The 26,101-nt window shown below is 38.9% G+C and overlaps 2 non-coding genes across 2 annotated transcripts; both read left to right on the top strand.

The window, feature by feature from the left end:
- The first annotated feature begins 765 nt into the window (after positions 1-765).
- LOC145678066 (5S ribosomal RNA) lies at positions 766-884 on the top strand. Its single transcript, XR_014130194.1, has one exon. It is a non-coding gene; the product is annotated as a 5S ribosomal RNA (ribosomal RNA).
- Positions 885-16,601: 15,717 nt separating this feature from the next.
- LOC145678067 (5S ribosomal RNA) lies at positions 16,602-16,720 on the top strand. Its single transcript, XR_014130195.1, has one exon. It is a non-coding gene; the product is annotated as a 5S ribosomal RNA (ribosomal RNA).
- Positions 16,721-26,101: the final 9,381 nt, after the last annotated feature.

Below are 26,101 nucleotides of genomic sequence, written 5' to 3' on the forward strand. Positions count from 1 at the left end.
GTGCTCATGGGTTTTCTCGGGTTTCTCCCGTTTCCTCCCACTTTCTTCATTCAGTACTCATCATCACCGTCTCCTTTAGCGTAACCGGTATAAGTATGCGACGTAAATCTAAAGATTTCATTTCATTTCCCTTTTCTGCTCATACTGCTGATTATGCGCGATTATGCCAACATCCAACTCCGCGGATAATCGTGCGATTACTGTATATACAACTAATACAGATACGTAATTACATTATCAGTTACAGTATCGGTTTTTATTTACTAATTTGCCTCACTTTATTTGCATCCCTGCAGTAAATAATTCTTATCGATAATAGTTAAAATGTATATTACATTTTAGTGCTTCACGACTGAATGATCATCTGCCTTACGTTATCTCGCAGCTGAAGAGGATGCTACACTGAAAACTACCTTGCGTTATAAAGGGTAAGTGAAACATATCTTAAAAATATCTTTCATACATTTCATTGTGTACATTAAAGAATGTAAGTTTGCCTTTTTCCTGTAATCAATACTTAATAAAGGATTTATTTTTATTTATTTATATACAATTTCATACGTGGTTCGTGATAGTAAACTCGATAGGACATAGTGGCACTATGAACATCCGAATCACTCATCATTCGAACATTCAAATATTTATTCGAATATTAGTATATTCCAAGTAATGTTAACGACGTTAATATGCTTGCCTTTATAGTTAATAATGTCAATTCTTACTTAAAACATACTTCCTTAACAGGACATTGAAGAAAAGGTAGTTGCCAACGGCCATACCATGCTGAATATACCGGTTCTCGTCCGATCACCGAAGTCAAGCAGCATCGGGCCTGGTCAGTACTTGGATGGGTGACCGCCTGGGAACACCAGGTGCTGTTGGCATCTCTTTTTCAAATTTCATTATCCTTCAAGTACGAAAATACTAGAAACATTAATTTTATAGTACTTTCAAGAGATAATTTATCAACATTATTTCATAGCGATTAATCGATATTCTAAGCGTTATACCCACTATTTCTTACACTAACAGCCTGTTTATTTGCACGGCACATTAAAATAACCTGATTTCCGATCCGTGTGCACCTACTACTATACTTAACACGGAATGTATTACCACTTTTTAAAAGTAAATTATTATGACTAAGTGTAGATCTCCGGCGAGTAAATGCCTTTCGTATACAAGCACGACACATCTCCGCTATGTGCTTTACTTTTTTACTAACAGCATATAGAAATTGGATTTCAAGGTGTTTCTACATAACAGAATGAAGCAAATTTCGTGATTTAACTCTTTCGAATAATGTGTTGGTCCTGACAAGGACCGTTTGAAATGAAAAATCTTGAAGAAGATTTTTACTTAGAGCTTGTGTACTTGGTAACAGCCTTCGTACCCTCACTTACAGCGTGCTTGGCAAGTTCACCAGGCAAAAGAAGGCGCACAGCTGTTTGGATTTCCCGGCTGGTGATAGTTGACCGCTTATTGTAATGGGCCAAACGAGAAGCTTCAGCAGCAATACGCTCGAAGATGTCATTAACAAAGCTGTTCATGATACTCATAGCTTTGCTAGATATGCCAGTGTCAGGATGCACTTGCTTCAAAACTTTGTAGATGTAAATGGCATAGCTCTCCTTCCTCCTCCTCTTCTTCTTCTTATCTCCCTTGGAGATATTCTTTTGGGCTTTACCAGCCTTCTTTGCAGCCTTTCCGCTAGTTTTTGGTGGCATGATGACTCACTCGTTCAGCAAAAAACAGAAACAGAAAACAGAAACAGAAAAGTTAAAAATAAGGACGCCCCTCGGGAAAGCCCGCGCCCTGACAGAGAGTAAGGCATCAACCATCTATCTACATGCCTCTCCTCACATGCAATTAGTAGCCTAAAGCTGGTGTCGGTGGGTGTGTCTCGCGGCTTCTATCTTTAACGAAAGACATTTACACGCGTATCTGTAGTTAAAGTGTAGATAGAAAGAAAGAAGGGTAAAATAGAAGATAGGAAAGCGCGAAAGAAGATTTTATTGTGTTGATAGAGGGATAAAAAACCTGGAAACCAGGAAAAAACCCCCTTTATCGGTCATGCTGCATGCAATAGTATTTACATGGCAAAACCACTTGAGAAGGGTGGTGAAAATCCATGTAAAAGTGTCTGTAATAATAAATTAATAAATTATAGTTTACTTTAAATACTAAAACCTATCTGTATGTGTTAAGCTATCTGTGTTGTCTGTATTTGGGAGGTGTTTTGTTAGTAGGGAAGACTGTTATTTTTTAACATGCAATTTGGCCGTCTTCTTGATCCTTTGGTCGGTGCTTGTGTCGTCATCTGTCTGCAGATTTTTTTTTTTATTCTGCGTTGGCTCCATTGATGCGTTGCAGAGAAGGAACGTATAGCTGTCCATCTGTTGTTAAGATGGGGCTGAAGGATTGCCGGTATATCTTCTTTGTTGCTTCTTTTATTGCTCTGGTGAGTCGTTGGTGGTTTGCCGGTTCTATTGTGAAAGTTAAGACTGAGGTAATCCATTTGATGATTCTGTTGGTGACTGTATGCATGGCGTCATCAATAAGTGTTTGTAGGATATTAGCAATTTGTTCTTGTTCCTTGGTAGCTCTGGGTGGGTCTTCCGGTTTCTTCCTTTCTTCTTCTTGTTGGGTGGTCTGGTCCTTATTAGGGCCATCGTCTATATCTTGCTGCTTTGCAGTTTCTTCTTTTTGTGTAAGCTGGTCTTCTGTTAAGATTTTCATAGCTATGGTGTGAGTTTGACGTGGTCTTCTTGGGCAATTGCTATTTCCTGTTCTGTGGCCTGTTGTTCGACAGGTTGCACAGAAGTTGTTGTTAATTGGGTTATTGCAGGTGTCTTCGTGTTCCTTTCCGCAACGATGGCACACTCTTCTGTTTTTGCACAAAGCTCTCTGGTGCCCATATTGATAGCATTTGTAACACGGCATCGGCCGTGGCGGTGCTCTAGATGTTTCTACTTTGTGATGTGCCGTCCCTATGGAGATTCCATGTGTTATCAATTTATTTATTTGAGCGGGATCTTCTGAGAACAATCTGAGTAAGGGTGCTGGTCCTTTCTGGGTTTGTATCCTCACTGCGTTTGTGAAATTGATTCTCAGTTTCCTTAATTCAGTTTTGAAGGTTTCAACATCTGTGGTGACTGGTACGTTTTTGATAACACACGTAAATATTGGTCGCTTTTGGTGGGATCTCTTGTCGCCTTCATTCTTCTTGGTTCGTGGGTCTTCTTGCTGTGTTGGCGAGTCTTCTTTCTTCTTCTTGGTGCGTTTGCCTTTCACTACTGTGAACTCTTCTTCGGCAGCTGGTTCATTGACTTCATTGTCTGCTCTAGGGTGTGGTGACTTCTGGTCCTTGAAATGGCCGGATGCCTCAGATGTCATATCTTCTGGTGTGGCGAATTCGGTTGTTTCTTGTCCTCTGGCTTGGATCAATATTGCTCTGTCACCGAAGTGTTTGGCTTTGAAGATGCGCAGAAAAACATCTCGTACTACTGGTGTGGCGAAGTCAATCCTGAACCTCTTGTATCCTCTATATGTGACGCGTACTTCTGAGGTGTCCATCTTTTCAGCTATGATGTTAATGACTTCCTCGGTTGTGTAAGTGACTTCATAGAGTTTCACTTGCGGAACTGCCTCTTGTTGTGCCGATGGAGTGTCTGGCTGTTGCTGGTCTTCTCTTCTTTCTTCATTTGCTTCTCTCCTGCTGGGGGTTTCACGTCCCTTTTCTTCTTCCTGGGTGGGTTCTCTTGGCGTGTTCTTGATTTGGTTTGTGGTCGTCTTCTTCTTTCTTGAGTCTTCGCTGCAGTCTCTGCGGGCTTGGGATGGCTCCCTACCCGGTCTTCTGGCGGGTGATTTCTTCTTCTGGCGTGGCATGGCGTATGTGGGCCTGATAAGGGCCGGTCACTAATTGAGGGAAAGTCTCTCTAGTTTTGTGTAGGTGCTTCACTAACGCTATCCCAGAGAGATAACAAAGCGTTCCCGTCAGCCGACTGTCGGCAAAGCCTGTTCAGCCTATATGGCCAGCGCGAAGCTTGACGCACAATAGGGGGTCAAGCCGACGGAAAGCAATGATAATTTCCCCAGGAAGCGGTGTGTGTAAGTGTGTGTTGAAGCAATGTTCTTTATTAACACAACAGTCTCTTCTCTTTTAAAGCAGGATTATCTCAAAAGACTATCCTGATAACACTTATAATGAGTCTCTTCTTCTTGCGGCGTCTAACTGCTTCGATCTTCTTTCTACTTAGCGCTGCAGCATTGCGAGCTTCTCGATGAGTAGCGACTGCTTAGTTGTCACCGTTAGGTATCCACAGTCTTAAGAAGGTAGCCGACGTCAGCTCCAACATCTCCGCTTCTCTCTCCGCTGATCACTCCAGATCTAGATCTCAGAGGAAAAATTCCGTTCAGCAAAATTAGATGTGTCCGCCGATTTATCGACTTCATTTAAATTACAGTACGTGTTTCAATTCGCGCCAACTGCCTTGCTTTTCATTTGATGCACTCGGGTGCACGCTTGAAGTAGTAACAAAACTGACTTGATTCATGGGAGGCCGCAATTTTTCCTCTCATCTTATTACGAAAGAATATTGAACAATGTCTGGTCGCGGCAAAGGTGGAAAAGTCAAGGGAAAGAGCAAGTCCCGCTCCAGCAGGGCTGGCCTTCAATTCCCAGTAGGCAGAATCCATCGTCTTTTGCGAAAGGGTAACTATGCCGAACGAGTTGGTGCTGGCGCTCCCGTGTATTTGGCTGCAGTCATGGAATACCTGGCAGCTGAAGTTCTTGAGTTGGCAGGCAACGCTGCTCGTGACAACAAGAAGACTAGGATTATTCCACGTCATCTGCAGTTAGCTATCCGTAACGACGAGGAATTAAACAAGTTGTTGTCTGGAGTTACAATCGCTCAGGGTGGTGTTTTGCCCAACATTCAAGCTGTACTTCTGCCCAAGAAAACTGAGAAGAAGGCATAAATGTAAGACCTATATCTCATACAAATCGGCCCTTATGAGGGCCACAAACCCCTTTATAGAGGAGATTTACGATTGAAATGAATTGTTTTCGATATACAGACTCATCAAAAGTGTCTGAGATAGTTGCTTAGTGTCATTCGAAATTCTCGCTGCTATTCGATTAATTAGTATGTGTAGTCGTCGATCGTAATTGAAGCCCATAGGAAGTCACACTATCTTTAGAATACTCCAAACAGCGATGTGCTTAGTTCCCACTACATTATTAATTATAAGATCATTACCTTTTGTATTGTCGCTAGCTACATTTTTTTGATATTTGCGTACATCGGGCTCATATTACCCAGAGGACAGGACAGTCGAGCCCAGATTCTCAGCAATGGAAGAAAACCTCATACCACATATTCTCATGTACTTCATGCTAGACAAAGGAATTTCCAACATTCTTAAAGCACTCATGTTTCTCTCTTGCGTTGGCTTGGCTGAAATTACTCTGTTCAATATGTTCTCGACATTTATTATTGTTCATTACTATGCCCCAATGACATCATGAACAGAGCGGATCAAAAAACTTTCCTAAATTTCTTTTGCAACATAGTAATGACATTAAATGCACACTTAAGTACGATTTATTCTTTGCAAGGTCGATATTCATATTTGTGTGATATGTGTTATATGTATATGGTTTGTAATACGCAACTACTCTTATTCTCTGATCTCAGAACTCATTTGCTACTGTGCCCAACGAGCGAGCCTAGGTTTCTTGTAACTACTGCCTTTCTTTAGTAAATAATGTGAAGTATACAATGCATTAACCTACATCTCATATTTGTATTACTCTTTATTTTACTAACCCGCTACGAAGTGTCATTAATTTACATGTAAATCACAATAGACACTACCGCAAAAGAAAAAAATCGAACCCAAGACCACGTAAACAAGATAAAGGACAAGATTCAGGTTTCTAACGCATTATTCGCCCCTCACAGCACAGTATAGAAGTTGTATAAGCCTCTATACGTACATCCTACTGTCAGAACAGAAATTCCGACTTGCGTTTCGCATCTCTCATGCTCGCTACTTCCAACAAATCGCCAATTTCCAACCAGAACCCCTTCTCCAGCATTAATACTGCTACATATGAATACGTATACATGAACGTACATAATGTAAAAAAAAACGTATGATTTTCTCAAATTAATCTCTCTACGTCTGTAATTTTGTGTGCATCAAAAGGCTTTAATGTAGTTACACGAATTCTTATAATCTAACAGAAAATCGCACAAAGTAAATCTTTCCCTTTATATAAATTTGTTGGCTCTGAAAAGAGCCGTTTATGCCAATTTTATATCCAAAATAGGAGGAACCCCAACTTAACCTCCGAAACCGTACAGGGTTCTTCCTTGCCTCTTCAAGGCATACACAACATCCATAGCTGTCACTGTCTTCCTCTTGGCGTGTTCTGTGTATGTAACAGCATCTCTGATTACGTTCTCCAGGAATACTTTCAATACTCCTCGGGTCTCTTCATAAATGAGACCAGAGATACGCTTCACACCACCACGGCGAGCAAGACGCCTAATAGCGGGTTTGGTGATACCCTGGATGTTGTCACGAAGAACTTTACGGTGGCGCTTGGCACCTCCTTTGCCAAGACCCTTGCCTCCTTTTCCACGTCCTGTCATTTCGATATGTTACTGCTTCGCTCACCACACACGAGAAATACAAGCCCAAGCAGCCCAAGACTCGTGGTTTTGTTCCTTCGATCATGCAGGGAAAGCACGGAGGAAAAACACAAAACGTGTCTAAGCCAATGAGAACTGTCCTTTTCGACTGACTTTATCCAATGAGAAATAGCTTGATTTAACGGTTTTGCTCTTTATATAACTTGACTTCATTCAGCGCGCAATTATTTGAAACAAGTCGTGACAGTTGCAATGGCACGTACCAAGCAGACAGCTAGGAAATCTACTGGAGGCAAAGCTCCTCGAAAGCAGCTTGCCACCAAAGCTGCAAGAAAGAGTGCTCCAGCTACCGGTGGAGTGAAAAAGCCCCATCGTTACAGGCCTGGTACTGTGGCTCTCCGAGAAATTCGTCGTTACCAGAAGAGCACTGAATTGCTCATCCGCAAGCTGCCCTTCCAACGACTCGTCCGAGAAATTGCACAATATTTCAAGACAGATCTTCGCTTCCAAAGCTCAGCTGTCATGGCTTTACAGGAGGCAAGTGAAGCTTACCTTGTAGGGCTTTTCGAAGACACCAACTTGTGTGCTATTCACGCAAAGAGAGTCACAATCATGCCTAAGGACATTCAGCTTGCTCGCCGCATCCGTGGGGAACGTGCTTAAGTTTGAAGTTCTGGCACTGAGTTCAAAAACGGTCCTTTTTAGGACCAATACACTACTTAGAGATGCTGTTATCCTAACAAGGATCTTGTCCATACTTGTTATCTTTTTTTTTTAAATTCTCACGCCGTATGTTGCATAGTTAATACATCTACCTTCGTTTTCCTCTCGTTTCGTATATCATCCTATCTTTCAAGTATATTCTTTAGTTTTCCCCTATGTTTACCGATTGATTATCTTCGTTTTATGTGGTCAAGGATTCGATTTTGCCATATGTTGCATAAGTTAACTTCGATTCAACCACTGTTTGCCCTTCTCAACGTTATTAATCTCATAGAACTCGCAGGCGAAATATGTACTTCTTCCAAGGTAGCAAAAGTAATATTTTCTCAGAGGTCGCTGCTGTTGAATGCAAACGTTAAACTAAACTTTCTTTAAGTGTCTGTTTGTACTTAACATCAGTTCAATTGTACACCTACATTTCTGCTGGTGTTACTATTTTTCTTTATAGCAATATTACGAATTATAAGACGGTATCCGTGGTTATTAGCGTGTTCCCTTTTCCTAACACTTTCTCATTACACCAGTATTTCCATCATTCATTAGGCGTAATCACCCGTCTCCTTTATCATAAAAATCATAATAGTACGACGTTAAATTGAAACAGTCTACTTCACTTTCACGAGTTGTAATAAGTTCGAACATTTCTTTCACCCCAGCCTTGAAAAGAGTTGATTTTAGTTTAGTGTCCCTTTCAGCAGCAAGGCTGTTTCAAACGTGGACCTACTTATTAACGTGCAATGCGAAACATTTGAGCTCCCACCGAGAATCGAACCCAGTCAGCCTGCAAAAGTTTTTCTAACAAATGCATTAAGTGCGTTTTCTGTACTGTTTCGCTACTTGAAGATAGGAACAAGGAAAAAGTAAGTGATCACAAATTGACATTACGTAATGTGTTCCCCATTTTTTTTCGAGTACACCATTCTTGACACCCGTGAAAGCTTTCTTTCCCCACCCTCAATTCCCCTCTGTTATAAAGCACTTACATCAAGAAGTGCTTCGGTTAAAAAGAAAACTCAAAGTCCCTTGCGTGTATACTATACATTGCTATGAATGAACATGTGATAATGATAGGAAAAGCACAATTTTACTCTTCTCAAAGTATTTGATGGCTCTAAAAAGAGCCGTTTTAAAATGTCAGATGATTTACTGACACATTTACTTCTTCTTTGGTGCAGCCTTCTTAGCACTTTTCGGTTTTGCTGTAGCCTTCTTTGGCTTCGGGGCCTTTGGCTTCTTGGGAGTTTTTGCCTTCTTCACTTTAGATGGTGATTTCTTAGGTTTGGGAGCAGCAGCCTTTTTCTTTTCACCAGTCTTCTTGGGACGTTTAGCTGCTGGCTTTTTCGCAGGCTTCTTCTCCTTTGATGCTGATCGTTTCGCCTTGGTTGAAGATCCACCTTCAGGCTTCTCCTTCAGCGATGAAGCACTAAGCTTAAACGATCCAGATGCACCTTTTCCCTTGGTCTGAACCAAAGACCCAGAAGCAACTGCACTTCTCAAGTATTTCTTGATAAATGGAGCAAGCTTCTCGGCATCCACTTTGTAGTTCTGAGAGATGTATTTCTTAATAGCTTGCAGTGAACTTCCTCCCCTTTCCTTCAAATTCTTGATGGCGTTGTTCACCATTTCTGATGTTCTTGGATGAGAAGGTGTTGTTTTTGGTTTCTTAGGCTTTGCAGACTTCTTAGGAGAAGCCTGTGCCGGGGCTGCAGGTGCTGATGCCGTATCTGCCATTGCTTTCTGCAATAAACTCAACGATACTGAAGAATGAAATTTTCGCTGGCAGGCAGCGTTGAGTTTGGTTACGGAGCGCGGACCGGATAGAAAGCACTTGCTGAGGCGGGCTGAGGTAAACAGAAGTTCGTAGTTGCCACAACGATAAGTGTGTTTCCTTCTATTTTGATAAACGATTTTTTTCAGGTATTCAATGAATGCACCAGATCCTATTCTTCCTTACTGGCTAGAAGAAACTTTATTCCACATAACTCAAAAGGCATTTGTTTTTATTCGCTTTTCTATTTTATGTTTCAGTCATTGCTAAGTCGGTCACACTACTTTTTCACCCTCCTTGTGCTTATAATTTTCATAATTTAACATGGAAATACTTATCAATAAATAATTATATTACCATGGTAATTAACTTCAATCCTTCCTGTGATTATACGCAAAGTACCATCTTCGTACTGCTTACTATAGTTCAATGAAGGGAATCTATAAAGTAACGCGTGTCGCACACATCTGCCTTGCAAACTCCCTGGCCTACTTCCAATGTATAGACTTTTATTTCAAATCCTGATTTAATTTCATAATTTTCTGTAGATTTTAACATTTTATTACCCAGCTTCTTAATACGAATGACAATCAAGCCTAAATATTTATTCCCTTTAACTTTATTTTTCTTTTTTATTTTGTGCCTTGTTTCATATTTGTTCTTACGTTAGCAATTAACGCACTTACCGTAGTTATGTATGAACAGGTTGTTTCTATATTTATTTTATTCCAAATAAATTAAATATATATACGGATTATTTTATGGTAGTTGATATTTTCTGTTGTTTCCTACGTGAATTGAGGAAACGCACGGACTTTCGCCTAATTCTTGTGCTACTTTCATATGTCTGTATCTGTCGAATGCTGTCGATCTGTCGAAATGTGTATTACTATCTGTCGATTCATCGAGTGAACTGAATTCGTTAACCATTTCACCAGGCGCGCATGCATTTTTTTTTTCTTCTAAGGGATCCAAGCTTCGGGGGGCAAGGTTCCAATACTACAAGCCACTATGTCTATATACTATTATTCTGCATTCGAAAACACGATAAATATTCCACTTACTTTTTCACAAAAACATGATACAGACAGAGTACAGATGAAGTGTAAGATCAGATTTATATTGATGATACATCAATATTTTCCCTGTTAATAACTACATTTAATGAGAAAGTCTGCAAATGTATGTTCACTTAGGAACTTTTGCGAGGAGTCCGCACCCGGTGGACACCCCGTGAGTACGCCTCTGCACTTGACTATACTTCGAATTATACTGCAAACAGTTGTATTTTAGTTTCCCCGTTTAGTTCATCGATATCATTAACACAAAGAAAATAGATGTTATAGATGCGTATTCTCAGTTCTCGCTTTATATCCGGACGTCTGCAAAAATCTACTCCTTTTCTTTCTTTCACGCATCCACCAAACTAACAATGATTTGTATTATAATATTTGCGCATAAAATGTATATCTCATACCTTCCATGTTCTCAAGTATTCATAGACAAAAACGGTTACTTTCTGCGAACAAATTGTCCAAACACAGTGCAAATGTCATCTATAGATTGTCCTGGTTCCGTCTGCGTGTACATAACAATGCGTCATAATCATACATTGCACATTAAGGATATCAATTAATCTTCCCAAATTCCTAGATATGCCTGGCAAAAGTTCCGCGTGTTGTAAGGATATTACATTTGTACTACCGACAAGGTGGTATCTTCCAACATTGAAGTTCAATAAACCCCAAATGTGTCGGATATAGTATTTGATTTCTTGTCTCATTGTTTGCGTCAGAGATGTCTTCTCAAGTTAGGATTTACGATACATACAGGATGAGTTGTATATATTGTTGCTGCCAGCTCTATATTAATCCCATATTTGTAAACGAATAAAAACAGTATTCTAATTATAACAATGTGCTCACAATTAATTTTATTCTTAATTGTTATACGTATTGTTGATTAAAAATGAAAATGTTGCTAAGTGAATTTTATTAATATTTTCTGTTGCGTGATATAGGAAGTGAGTGAAATATTGGAGGAATATAGTGTGCGTAGCAGATGATGTGCAGTGGCTTTGGATCGCCTGTGATAAGGTAAGGCATTTGCTATTTTAATTAACACATTTTATATACTGTATTCCTAATTATTTTTATGTGAATGTGCTTACTACTTGTGTATTCAGTGGGACCGATGTTTTAATATGTATGGTCAAGCAGTGTCGAGCCTGGTCAGTGTGTGGATAGGTGACCATTTTTTGTAAATCGATAACATTTAACTTTGTAAACACGGATGAAGTAGAAGTATATTTATTTTATTTTTTACCTCAAATATGTAGGACACTTCTCCTTTGTACATCAATTATTATTATTAGTTCAACTTGTTTACAAGTTAAATGAAAAGAATAGTCGTTATCGTGTGATGATTGTGCTCATTAGGCTAAAGAAGACTCGTGATAAGAAAGAAAAGAAGAACGGTGCTCAAGTTTCGTCACAGCATATTCTCAAAAATTTACAGGCAAAATTCAGTGTTCTGCATGAAAAGGCATATTTGTACGAAAAAAAAAAAAAATTCTGCAGACGACAGAATTAAATAAAGTAATACACATGTATTTTAGAGTTACTGGTGTAAAATCATTACAAGTGCTTTGCCAGGTGGCCAATAAAAAGCACGAATACTATTTAAGGGAGCCAAAACAGGAGAAAGCTGGGGGCCTGAGCGATAGCAAGAATGTGCGTCCAAAGTGAACAGGAGCGAAGGCGACGCGGGTATACGTATAAGCAAGGGTAGTGGAAACCAGTTAGTTTTCGAGTTTCAATAGCACTTGTCATGCATCCATACTAGTAGCGCCCCGCTTGTAAACATTAAGTACACTATGCAAGAATACACCGCCGGTGGAAAATAGTACCTAATACAGTTATCTTTCATATATACTGACTTATTTTACAGTAGTAACCCAACACTAGTAAACGTAAAATAAAAGTGTATAACTTTATATTTAATTCTATCGCCTGGCTTAGTTTTTCACCTGTAAGATGTACTTATTTAGAGCAAGTTTCTTAACTAGCAAATTAAACCGAGAACCACAGCAACCATATATATATTCTTATGATGTACTTTTCTTTGAGTGGTGTTCTCTGTCTATTCAATAACATTTTCTCAGTTTAATGCTAGCAAAAAACAAAACAAAATCAAAGTGTTTCTATATAAATTTAGTTCACCGTGTTGTAATATCACATGGAATTGAAAAACGAATAGTCGAACCTCTGCTATCTCGATCAAACTTCTCAGGATGATATACTGACTTACCGCAGAAGTTCGACTGAATACGTTTCTCAGTTCCATGGGAGAACCTGGAGAAGCAAAAGCCTGCGCAACGGAAAATACTAAATAAACTTGTAGAGCAGGTCAAGATGTATCATCATGCCAAGTTTCATTCAGATCAGAGAAGTTTGGCTGCAGCCATTTTCATTACAAAGCACAAAATGGATGGTCCCTAACCTCGAGAATCTTCACAATTGTCGACGAGTTGAACTGCACTCATCTGATCAAAATCAAACTTAAAATGGCAGTTCACTTTCAACTGTTAAATAATATGATATGCAGGCTTCTGCTTTCCTAGTTACAGTCTATCCACTGTGGTATGCATATTAGTAGAAATGTGAGAGTGCATATTTATTAAAGATTTGCTTCAAAAAGCGATGAAAGACATAGGCATTCCCGCGGGCGGTGATAACAAGATGCCGGAAAACGAACAAGCAGAAAGAATATGGGCTGAAGAAGTGTAAACGACGACGCGGCGGCCCGTAAAGGTGTTGCCGTCCTATTAAATGAATAATATCAAAAGAAAGAAAAAAAAAGTAAAAAATTTCGCGCTCGTAATCAAGACAGAAAGCAACTAAAGGAAATCTTTGTTTTACGTCCCACGTTATGCCGCTTAGGCTAAAAGAGGCGCTGATTATGAGAAATGATTGAAATGGTGGTGGAATGAAGAAAGTGGGAGGAAACGGGAGAACCCCGCGGTAACCCACCGCACATAGTTTTTGTCCACCATAAAGTTAACTTGGCGGGGGCTCAAGACAGAAAGACGGTTGGAAAAACAAATAAACGATGTTCCATCCCGTAAAAATGTTGGCGACCTATGAAATCAATATTTTTTCTTAAAGAAAAAAAAAGAATTAAAAAGAGAAAAAAAGGTCAAAATTTCGCGCTCGCTTCGCTCGCGATCAGCAGAGAAAAGAGGACGTGACGCACCCCTAAAAGTGTTGGCGACCGATTGAATAAATATTGTGGGTAAAAAAAAAAAAAAAAAGTCAAAAATTTCGCGCTCGCTTCGCTCGCGATCAGCACAGAAAGAAGGACGTGACGCGCCCCTAAAGGTGTTGGCAACCGATTCAATACATATTGTCGGTAAAAAAAAAAAAAAAAAAAAACGCTCGCTTCGCTCGCGATCGACATGAAAAAGGCAACGACGTGACGCCCCGTAAAATTGTCGGCGACCTATTCAATCAATATATTCGGTTGAAAAACAAAGTCAAAAGTTTCCCAATCGCTTCCCTGCCGATCGACATAAAAAAAAAGGCAACCCCTTCACCTCTCCTTATGCATTCATCAGTAAACATACAACCATAGATCACAATACCACTCACATCACCTATCAGTTCTCCACGTCCATCAAGATCCAATCATCGCCCTGGCCCTTTATGATGATACACAACATTACATGTTATTGTGTGCATTGCCCCGCGTTACAATACATGACCAAAAAAAAAAGAGAAAAAGAGCTGCACTGCCTTCAGTGTAGACATGTTCGTATTCGTAGAAAATGATTTTAGGTACACGATAGTACAGTAATCTATCTTCACATGCTTCAGATGTGAACGATACCTACACATGAAGAGGGCTCCCGAGGTTTCCTTTTCCAATAGGATGGAGCTCCACCACACTTGCAGAATGACGAGAAGTTATGTTAATAAATATATCCCAGAGTGTTTCGTAACTCGCCCTTGGTCCTAATGATGAAGCGTTCTTCAGATGGCCCCGATGTCTCCACACATGATACTATGCGACTTCTTTTCACGAGGCTCTCAAAGATCACGTTTGTGTCCTAACATTCTCTGCAGATATGACACAGCTGCGATAGCGGATCACAGAAGCCTTTCCTCTCCTTACAAGAGACGTGTTCATTCGAGCATGGGAGTAATTCGACTATCGATCAAATATCTCCCGTGTCACGATAGTAGTCACTTTCAATTCTTCTAACGAAGGTAAGAAAAAATGCTATACAAACTTCCTTTCGGTATATAAAGGATTAGGGGCCCAGAGAATATTTTCTTTCAAGAGGATACATTCTTTTTCGAACACCCTGTATATAGATCCTCTAATTATAACTGCAAACAAAATGTTGATTTTGCAATTGCTTCCATGAGAGAAAATTCTGTGCACTTTCTTTCTGAAGGGCCGGGCCTAAACGTTTTCCTTAATCATTAAATTTAGTAGTTATCTACAATTACATAGTTTTCCATTGTTCTCAAAATAAAGATTTTTCTCTATGAATTGTTGAATGTTGCTAGGGATATTGAAGTAATTCTTTTTAGTGTTTTTTTCTTTACAATAATGTACTGAACGCCTGCATTAAGGAAGTTCGTGTGTCCATCTTGCAAAATGTTTCGTCTTTTTTCATGCCCACTAAGATAAATATTCATTTTGCTCTTTTCTCCGTATGCAAACCACATTTCTTAAAGGCAACATTTTCATACAAATGTAGTACTAAAAACTTCTAATTGGCAACATCTGGGCTGCGAAGAGGAAAAAGAAAGAAATCTCGTACGTATTCGCGCGCAATTCGGAATTAGCCAATGAAAAGCACAAAAGCGGCCACCATCTCTCTCTCTTTCTTATTAACGGTTTTGTACTTTCTGCAGTTCTATCAGTGCTGCTAACCTCTTACTATATCATTGAATATGTATGTTTATATATATATATATATATATATATATATATATATATATATATATATATATATATATATATATATATTTTACAAAAAATCATACTACTACGGAATAATATTAAATGCCTGTAAACCCTCATTTCTGTTTGCACTTTCTGTTACACTACCTTCCCCGAACTTCTTTCAAGTTATTAAGTGCAGAACGGGGAGTTATACATATTTACTTGCGCTTTCACAATATCTGCACATTGTGTAATAATAGGAGACGTATAAAATAAAACTATATACTAATACGTATATATATATATATATATATATATATATATATATATATATATATATATATATATATATATATATATATACAGTACACATTCCACTATCCGAGGCTTTCCTTTTCTTTTCTTGCTGACGATAAATTACGCTCTTAGAAATGTTGTCTGAAAACAATAAGAATATGTGCAAAAAATACAATCAGAGGTAGAGGTCTTTAACAGGAACTAAGCAAGGGAGTTGAAAAATTTTTTATGCATGTAAAAAATATAGACATGAACCAACTTGTGAAATAAAAAGACCAGAAGAAAACTACTCTTTCTAAATTATGTGTAAACTTTTTACCGAAAACGAAAGTTGCACGAAAGACTTTTTGTCCCTTTTTTGGCCTCCGGTGCTTGGGGTCCCTGGTTCAATCCCAGCTCGTGCCGTGTGAACTTTGTCGTGCATAAAGACCGTGCTCATGGGTTTTCTCGGGTTTCTCCCGTTTCCTCCCACTTTCTTCATTCAGTACTCATCATCACCGTCTCCTTTAGCGTAACCGGTATAAGTATGCGACGTAAATCTAAAGATTTCATTTCATTTCCCTTTTCTGCTCATACTGCTGATTATGCGCGATTATGCCAACATCCAACTCCGCGGATAATCGTGCGATTACTGTATATACAACTAATACAGATACGTAATTACATTATCAGTTACAGTATCGGTTTTTATTTACTAATTTGCCTCACTTTATTTGCATCCCTGCAGTAAATAATTCTTATCGATAATAGTTAAAATGTATATTACATTTTAGTGCTTCACGACTGAATGATCATCTGCCTTACGTTATCTCGCAGCTGAAGAGGATGCTACACTGAAAACTACCTTGCGTTATAAAGGGTAAGTGAAACATATCTTAAAAATATCTTTCATACATTTCATTGTGTACATTAAAGAATGTAAGTTTGCCTTTTTCCTGTAATCAATACTTAATAAAGGATTTATTTTTATTTATTTATATACAATTTCATACGTGGTTCGTGATAGTAAACTCGATAGGACATAGTGGCACTATGAACATCCGAATCACTCATCATTCGAACATTCAAATATTTATTCGAATATTAGTATATTCCAAGTAATGTTAACGACGTTAATATGCTTGCCTTTATAGTTAATAATGTCAATTCTTACTTAAAACATACTTCCTTAACAGGACATTGAAGAAAAGGTAGTTGCCAACGGCCATACCATGCTGAATATACCGGTTCTCGTCCGATCACCGAAGTCAAGCAGCATCGGGCCTGGTCAGTACTTGGATGGGTGACCGCCTGGGAACACCAGGTGCTGTTGGCATCTCTTTTTCAAATTTCATTATCCTTCAAGTACGAAAATACTAGAAACATTAATTTTATAGTACTTTCAAGAGATAATTTATCAACATTATTTCATAGCGATTAATCGATATTCTAAGCGTTATACCCACTATTTCTTACACTAACAGCCTGTTTATTTGCACGGCACATTAAAATAACCTGATTTCCGATCCGTGTGCACCTACTACTATACTTAACACGGAATGTATTACCACTTTTTAAAAGTAAATTATTATGACTAAGTGTAGATCTCCGGCGAGTAAATGCCTTTCGTATACAAGCACGACACATCTCCGCTATGTGCTTTACTTTTTTACTAACAGCATATAGAAATTGGATTTCAAGGTGTTTCTACATAACAGAATGAAGCAAATTTCGTGATTTAACTCTTTCGAATAATGTGTTGGTCCTGACAAGGACCGTTTGAAATGAAAAATCTTGAAGAAGATTTTTACTTAGAGCTTGTGTACTTGGTAACAGCCTTCGTACCCTCACTTACAGCGTGCTTGGCAAGTTCACCAGGCAAAAGAAGGCGCACAGCTGTTTGGATTTCCCGGCTGGTGATAGTTGACCGCTTATTGTAATGGGCCAAACGAGAAGCTTCAGCAGCAATACGCTCGAAGATGTCATTAACAAAGCTGTTCATGATACTCATAGCTTTGCTAGATATGCCAGTGTCAGGATGCACTTGCTTCAAAACTTTGTAGATGTAAATGGCATAGCTCTCCTTCCTCCTCCTCTTCTTCTTCTTATCTCCCTTGGAGATATTCTTTTGGGCTTTACCAGCCTTCTTTGCAGCCTTTCCGCTAGTTTTTGGTGGCGCCCTTGTGAAGCTCATATAGACGTTCTCCCAGTTGAACTTCGTAAAAACTATCATCGGACTCAGGCAGATATCTTCGGTCTATCTCTACAATTGAAACAACTAACGAATCAAGAATTTGACTATAATCTCTTCACTACCTTTCTACGGACTTTGAATACTGAAGATTCTGGTCTCCCAGCAACTGCAACAAATTCCCCTCCGAGGGATCGTCTCTTTAAAAAGCCTAAAAGAACTGTGAAACCACGACCAGTGTTACCCACCACACTTCCTACTAATAATAGTTACTCTCCATTAACCACGCCGGAGCCCCCCCCCCAAGATTCAGGTGCTGAAAATATGGATCGATTTATCGACTTCATTTAAATTACAGTACGTGTTTCAATTCGCGCCAACTGCCTTGCTTTTCATTTGATGCACTCGGGTGCACGCTTGAAGTAGTAACAAAACTGACTTGATTCATGGGAGGCCGCAATTTTTCCTCTCATCTTATTACGAAAGAATATTGAACAATGTCTGGTCGCGGCAAAGGTGGAAAAGTCAAGGGAAAGAGCAAGTCCCGCTCCAGCAGGGCTGGCCTTCAATTCCCAGTAGGCAGAATCCATCGTCTTTTGCGAAAGGGTAACTATGCCGAACGAGTTGGTGCTGGCGCTCCCGTGTATTTGGCTGCAGTCATGGAATACCTGGCAGCTGAAGTTCTTGAGTTGGCAGGCAACGCTGCTCGTGACAACAAGAAGACTAGGATTATTCCACGTCATCTGCAGTTAGCTATCCGTAACGACGAGGAATTAAACAAGTTGTTGTCTGGAGTTACAATCGCTCAGGGTGGTGTTTTGCCCAACATTCAAGCTGTACTTCTGCCCAAGAAAACTGAGAAGAAGGCATAAATGTAAGACCTATATCTCATACAAATCGGCCCTTATGAGGGCCACAAACCCCTTTATAGAGGAGATTTACGATTGAAATGAATTGTTTTCGATATACAGACTCATCAAAAGTGTCTGAGATAGTTGCTTAGTGTCATTCGAAATTCTCGCTGCTATTCGATTAATTAGTATGTGTAGTCGTCGATCGTAATTGAAGCCCATAGGAAGTCACACTATCTTTAGAATACTCCAAACAGCGATGTGCTTAGTTCCCACTACATTATTAATTATAAGATCATTACCTTTTGTATTGTCGCTAGCTACATTTTTTTGATATTTGCGTACATCGGGCTCATATTACCCAGAGGACAGGACAGTCGAGCCCAGATTCTCAGCAATGGAAGAAAACCTCATACCACATATTCTCATGTACTTCATGCTAGACAAAGGAATTTCCAACATTCTTAAAGCACTCATGTTTCTCTCTTGCGTTGGCTTGGCTGAAATTACTCTGTTCAATATGTTCTCGACATTTATTATTGTTCATTACTATGCCCCAATGACATCATGAACAGAGCGGATCAAAAAACTTTCCTAAATTTCTTTTGCAACATAGTAATGACATTAAATGCACACTTAAGTACGATTTATTCTTTGCAAGGTCGATATTCATATTTGTGTGATATGTGTTATATGTATATGGTTTGTAATACGCAACTACTCTTATTCTCTGATCTCAGAACTCATTTGCTACTGTGCCCAACGAGCGAGCCTAGGTTTCTTGTAACTACTGCCTTTCTTTAGTAAATAATGTGAAGTATACAATGCATTAACCTACATCTCATATTTGTATTACTCTTTATTTTACTAACCCGCTACGAAGTGTCATTAATTTACATGTAAATCACAATAGACACTACCGCAAAAGAAAAAAATCGAACCCAAGACCACGTAAACAAGATAAAGGACAAGATTCAGGTTTCTAACGCATTATTCGCCCCTCACAGCACAGTATAGAAGTTGTATAAGCCTCTATACGTACATCCTACTGTCAGAACAGAAATTCCGACTTGCGTTTCGCATCTCTCATGCTCGCTACTTCCAACAAATCGCCAATTTCCAACCAGAACCCCTTCTCCAGCATTAATACTGCTACATATGAATACGTATACATGAACGTACATAATGTAAAAAAAAACGTATGATTTTCTCAAATTAATCTCTCTACGTCTGTAATTTTGTGTGCATCAAAAGGCTTTAATGTAGTTACACGAATTCTTATAATCTAACAGAAAATCGCACAAAGTAAATCTTTCCCTTTATATAAATTTGTTGGCTCTGAAAAGAGCCGTTTATGCCAATTTTATATCCAAAATAGGAGGAACCCCAACTTAACCTCCGAAACCGTACAGGGTTCTTCCTTGCCTCTTCAAGGCATACACAACATCCATAGCTGTCACTGTCTTCCTCTTGGCGTGTTCTGTGTATGTAACAGCATCTCTGATTACGTTCTCCAGGAATACTTTCAATACTCCTCGGGTCTCTTCATAAATGAGACCAGAGATACGCTTCACACCACCACGGCGAGCAAGACGCCTAATAGCGGGTTTGGTGATACCCTGGATGTTGTCACGAAGAACTTTACGGTGGCGCTTGGCACCTCCTTTGCCAAGACCCTTGCCTCCTTTTCCACGTCCTGTCATTTCGATATGTTACTGCTTCGCTCACCACACACGAGAAATACAAGCCCAAGCAGCCCAAGACTCGTGGTTTTGTTCCTTCGATCATGCAGGGAAAGCACGGAGGAAAAACACAAAACGTGTCTAAGCCAATGAGAACTGTCCTTTTCGACTGACTTTATCCAATGAGAAATAGCTTGATTTAACGGTTTTGCTCTTTATATAACTTGACTTCATTCAGCGCGCAATTATTTGAAACAAGTCGTGACAGTTGCAATGGCACGTACCAAGCAGACAGCTAGGAAATCTACTGGAGGCAAAGCTCCTCGAAAGCAGCTTGCCACCAAAGCTGCAAGAAAGAGTGCTCCAGCTACCGGTGGAGTGAAAAAGCCCCATCGTTACAGGCCTGGTACTGTGGCTCTCCGAGAAATTCGTCGTTACCAGAAGAGCACTGAATTGCTCATCCGCAAGCTGCCCTTCCAACGACTCGTCCGAGAAATTGCACAAGATTTCAAGACAGATCTTCGCTTCCAAAGCTCAGCTGTCATGGCTTTACAGGAGGCAAGTGAAGCTTACCTTGTAGGGCTTTTCGAAGACACCAACTTGTGTGCTATTCACGCAAAGAGAGTCACAATCATGCCTAAGGACATTCAGCTTGCTCGCCGCATCCGTGGGGAACGTGCTTAAGTTTGAAGTTCTGGCACTGAGTTCAAAAACGGTCCTTTTTAGGACCAATACACTACTTAGAGATGCTGTTATCCTAACAAGGATCTTGTCCATACTTGTTATCTTTTTTTTTTAAATTCTCACGCCGTATGTTGCATAGTTAATACATCTACCTTCGTTTTCCTCTCGTTTCGTATATCATCCTATCTTTCAAGTATATTCTTTAGTTTTCCCCTATGTTTACCGATTGATTATCTTCGTTTTATGTGGTCAAGGATTCGATTTTGCCATATGTTGCATAAGTTAACTTCGATTCAACCACTGTTTGCCCTTCTCAACGTTATTAATCTCATAGAACTCGCAGGCGAAATATGTACTTCTTCCAAGGTAGCAAAAGTAATATTTTCTCAGAGGTCGCTGCTGTTGAATGCAAACGTTAAACTAAACTTTCTTTAAGTGTCTGTTTGTACTTAACATCAGTTCAATTGTACACCTACATTTCTGCTGGTGTTACTATTTTTCTTTATAGCAATATTACGAATTATAAGACGGTATCCGTGGTTATTAGCGTGTTCCCTTTTCCTAACACTTTCTCATTACACCAGTATTTCCATCATTCATTAGGCGTAATCACCCGTCTCCTTTATCATAAAAATCATAATAGTACGACGTTAAATTGAAACAGTCTACTTCACTTTCACGAGTTGTAATAAGTTCGAACATTTCTTTCACCCCAGCCTTGAAAAGAGTTGATTTTAGTTTAGTGTCCCTTTCAGCAGCAAGGCTGTTTCAAACGTGGACCTACTTATTAACGTGCAATGCGAAACATTTGAGCTCCCACCGAGAATCGAACCCAGTCAGCCTGCAAAAGTTTTTCTAACAAATGCATTAAGTGCGTTTTCTGTACTGTTTCGCTACTTGAAGATAGGAACAAGGAAAAAGTAAGTGATCACAAATTGACATTACGTAATGTGTTCCCCATTTTTTTTCGAGTACACCATTCTTGACACCCGTGAAAGCTTTCTTTCCCCACCCTCAATTCCCCTCTGTTATAAAGCACTTACATCAAGAAGTGCTTCGGTTAAAAAGAAAACTCAAAGTCCCTTGCGTGTATACTATACATTGCTATGAATGAACATGTGATAATGATAGGAAAAGCACAATTTTACTCTTCTCAAAGTATTTGATGGCTCTAAAAAGAGCCGTTTTAAAATGTCAGATGATTTACTGACACATTTACTTCTTCTTTGGTGCAGCCTTCTTAGCACTTTTCGGTTTTGCTGTAGCCTTCTTTGGCTTCGGGGCCTTTGGCTTCTTGGGAGTTTTTGCCTTCTTCACTTTAGATGGTGATTTCTTAGGTTTGGGAGCAGCAGCCTTTTTCTTTTCACCAGTCTTCTTGGGACGTTTAGCTGCTGGCTTTTTCGCAGGCTTCTTCTCCTTTGATGCTGATCGTTTCGCCTTGGTTGAAGATCCACCTTCAGGCTTCTCCTTCAGCGATGAAGCACTAAGCTTAAACGATCCAGATGCACCTTTTCCCTTGGTCTGAACCAAAGACCCAGAAGCAACTGCACTTCTCAAGTATTTCTTGATAAATGGAGCAAGCTTCTCGGCATCCACTTTGTAGTTCTGAGAGATGTATTTCTTAATAGCTTGCAGTGAACTTCCTCCCCTTTCCTTCAAATTCTTGATGGCGTTGTTCACCATTTCTGATGTTCTTGGATGAGAAGGTGTTGTTTTTGGTTTCTTAGGCTTTGCAGACTTCTTAGGAGAAGCCTGTGCCGGGGCTGCAGGTGCTGATGCCGTATCTGCCATTGCTTTCTGCAATAAACTCAACGATACTGAAGAATGAAATTTTCGCTGGCAGGCAGCGTTGAGTTTGGTTACGGAGCGCGGACCGGATAGAAAGCACTTGCTGAGGCGGGCTGAGGTAAACAGAAGTTCGTAGTTGCCACAACGATAAGTGTGTTTCCTTCTATTTTGATAAACGATTTTTTTCAGGTATTCAATGAATGCACCAGATCCTATTCTTCCTTACTGGCTAGAAGAAACTTTATTCCACATAACTCAAAAGGCATTTGTTTTTATTCGCTTTTCTATTTTATGTTTCAGTCATTGCTAAGTCGGTCACACTACTTTTTCACCCTCCTTGTGCTTATAATTTTCATAATTTAACATGGAAATACTTATCAATAAATAATTATATTACCATGGTAATTAACTTCAATCCTTCCTGTGATTATACGCAAAGTACCATCTTCGTACTGCTTACTATAGTTCAATGAAGGGAATCTATAAAGTAACGCGTGTCGCACACATCTGCCTTGCAAACTCCCTGGCCTACTTCCAATGTATAGACTTTTATTTCAAATCCTGATTTAATTTCATAATTTTCTGTAGATTTTAACATTTTATTACCCAGCTTCTTAATACGAATGACAATCAAGCCTAAATATTTATTCCCTTTAACTTTATTTTTCTTTTTTATTTTGTGCCTTGTTTCATATTTGTTCTTACGTTAGCAATTAACGCACTTACCGTAGTTATGTATGAACAGGTTGTTTCTATATTTATTTTATTCCAAATAAATTAAATATATATACGGATTATTTTATGGTAGTTGATATTTTCTGTTGTTTCCTACGTGAATTGAGGAAACGCACGGACTTTCGCCTAATTCTTGTGCTACTTTCATATGTCTGTATCTGTCGAATGCTGTCGATCTGTCGAAATGTGTATTACTATCTGTCGATTCATCGAGTGAACTGAATTCGTTAACCATTTCACCAGGCGCGCATGCATTTTTTTTTTCTTCTAAGGGATCCAAGCTTCGGGGGGCAAGGTTCCAATACTACAAGCCACTATGTCTATATACTATTATTCTGCATTCGAAAACACGATAAATATTCCACTTACTTTTTCACAAAAACATGATACAGACAGAGTACAGATGAAGTGTAAGATCAGATTTATATTGATGATACATCAATATTTTCCCTGTTAATAACTACATTTAATGAGAAAGTCTGCAAATGTATGTTCACTTAGGAACTTTTGCGAGGAGTCCGCACCCGGTGGACACCCCGTGAGTACGCCTCTGCACTTGACTATACTTCGAATTATACTGCAAACAGTTGTATTTTAGTTTCCCCGTTTAGTTCATCGATATCATTAACACAAAGAAAATAGATGTTATAGATGCGTATTCTCAGTTCTCGCTTTATATCCGGACGTCTGCAAAAATCTACTCCTTTTCTTTCTTTCACGCATCCACCAAACTAACAATGATTTGTATTATAATATTTGCGCATAAAATGTATATCTCATACCTTCCATGTTCTCAAGTATTCATAGACAAAAACGGTTACTTTCTGCGAACAAATTGTCCAAACACAGTGCAAATGTCATCTATAGATTGTCCTGGTTCCGTCTGCGTGTACATAACAATGCGTCATAATCATACATTGCACATTAAGGATATCAATTAATCTTCCCAAATTCCTAGATATGCCTGGCAAAAGTTCCGCGTGTTGTAAGGATATTACATTTGTACTACCGACAAGGTGGTATCTTCCAACATTGAAGTTCAATAAACCCCAAATGTGTCGGATATAGTATTTGATTTCTTGTCTCATTGTTTGCGTCAGAGATGTCTTCTCAAGTTAGGATTTACGATACATACAGGATGAGTTGTATATATTGTTGCTGCCAGCTCTATATTAATCCCATATTTGTAAACGAATAAAAACAGTATTCTAATTATAACAATGTGCTCACAATTAATTTTATTCTTAATTGTTATACGTATTGTTGATTAAAAATGAAAATGTTGCTAAGTGAATTTTATTAATATTTTCTGTTGCGTGATATAGGAAGTGAGTGAAATATTGGAGGAATATAGTGTGCGTAGCAGATGATGTGCAGTGGCTTTGGATCGCCTGTGATAAGGTAAGGCATTTGCTATTTTAATTAACACATTTTATATACTGTAATCCTAATTATTTTTATGTGAATGTGCTTACTACTTGTGTATTCAGTGGGACCGATGTTTTAATATGTATGGTCAAGCAGTGTCGAGCCTGGTCAGTGTGTGGATAGGTGACCATTTTTTGTAAATCGATAACATTTAACTTTGTAAACACGGATGAAGTAGAAGTATATTTATTTTATTTTTTACCTCAAATATGTAGGACACTTCTCCTTTGTACATCAATTATTATTATTAGTTCAACTTGTTTACAAGTTAAATGAAAAGAATAGTCGTTATCGTGTGATGATTGTGCTCATTAGGCTAAAGAAGACTCGTGATAAGAAAGAAAAGAAGAACGGTGCTCAAGTTTCGTCACAGCATATTCTCAAAAATTTACAGGCAAAATTCAGTGTTCTGCATGAAAAGGCATATTTGTACGAAAAAAAAAAAAAATTCTGCAGACGACAGAATTAAATAAAGTAATACACATGTATTTTAGAGTTACTGGTGTAAAATCATTACAAGTGCTTTGCCAGGTGGCCAATAAAAAGCACGAATACTATTTAAGGGAGCCAAAACAGGAGAAAGCTGGGGGCCTGAGCGATAGCAAGAATGTGCGTCCAAAGTGAACAGGAGCGAAGGCGACGCGGGTATACGTATAAGCAAGGGTAGTGGAAACCAGTTAGTTTTCGAGTTTCAATAGCACTTGTCATGCATCCATACTAGTAGCGCCCCGCTTGTAAACATTAAGTACACTATGCAAGAATACACCGCCGGTGGAAAATAGTACCTAATACAGTTATCTTTCATATATACTGACTTATTTTACAGTAGTAACCCAACACTAGTAAACGTAAAATAAAAGTGTATAACTTTATATTTAATTCTATCGCCTGGCTTAGTTTTTCACCTGTAAGATGTACTTATTTAGAGCAAGTTTCTTAACTAGCAAATTAAACCGAGAACCACAGCAACCATATATATATTCTTATGATGTACTTTTCTTTGAGTGGTGTTCTCTGTCTATTCAATAACATTTTCTCAGTTTAATGCTAGCAAAAAACAAAACAAAATCAAAGTGTTTCTATATAAATTTAGTTCACCGTGTTGTAATATCACATGGAATTGAAAAACGAATAGTCGAACCTCTGCTATCTCGATCAAACTTCTCAGGATGATATACTGACTTACCGCAGAAGTTCGACTGAATACGTTTCTCAGTTCCATGGGAGAACCTGGAGAAGCAAAAGCCTGCGCAACGGAAAATACTAAATAAACTTGTAGAGCAGGTCAAGATGTATCATCATGCCAAGTTTCATTCAGATCAGAGAAGTTTGGCTGCAGCCATTTTCATTACAAAGCA

This window comes from Thermobia domestica, unplaced genomic scaffold (assembly GCF_964235325.1).
Source record: "Thermobia domestica unplaced genomic scaffold, izTheDome1.hap1.1 HAP1_SCAFFOLD_1798, whole genome shotgun sequence".
NCBI classification, from domain to species: Eukaryota; Metazoa; Arthropoda; class Insecta; order Zygentoma; family Lepismatidae; genus Thermobia; species Thermobia domestica.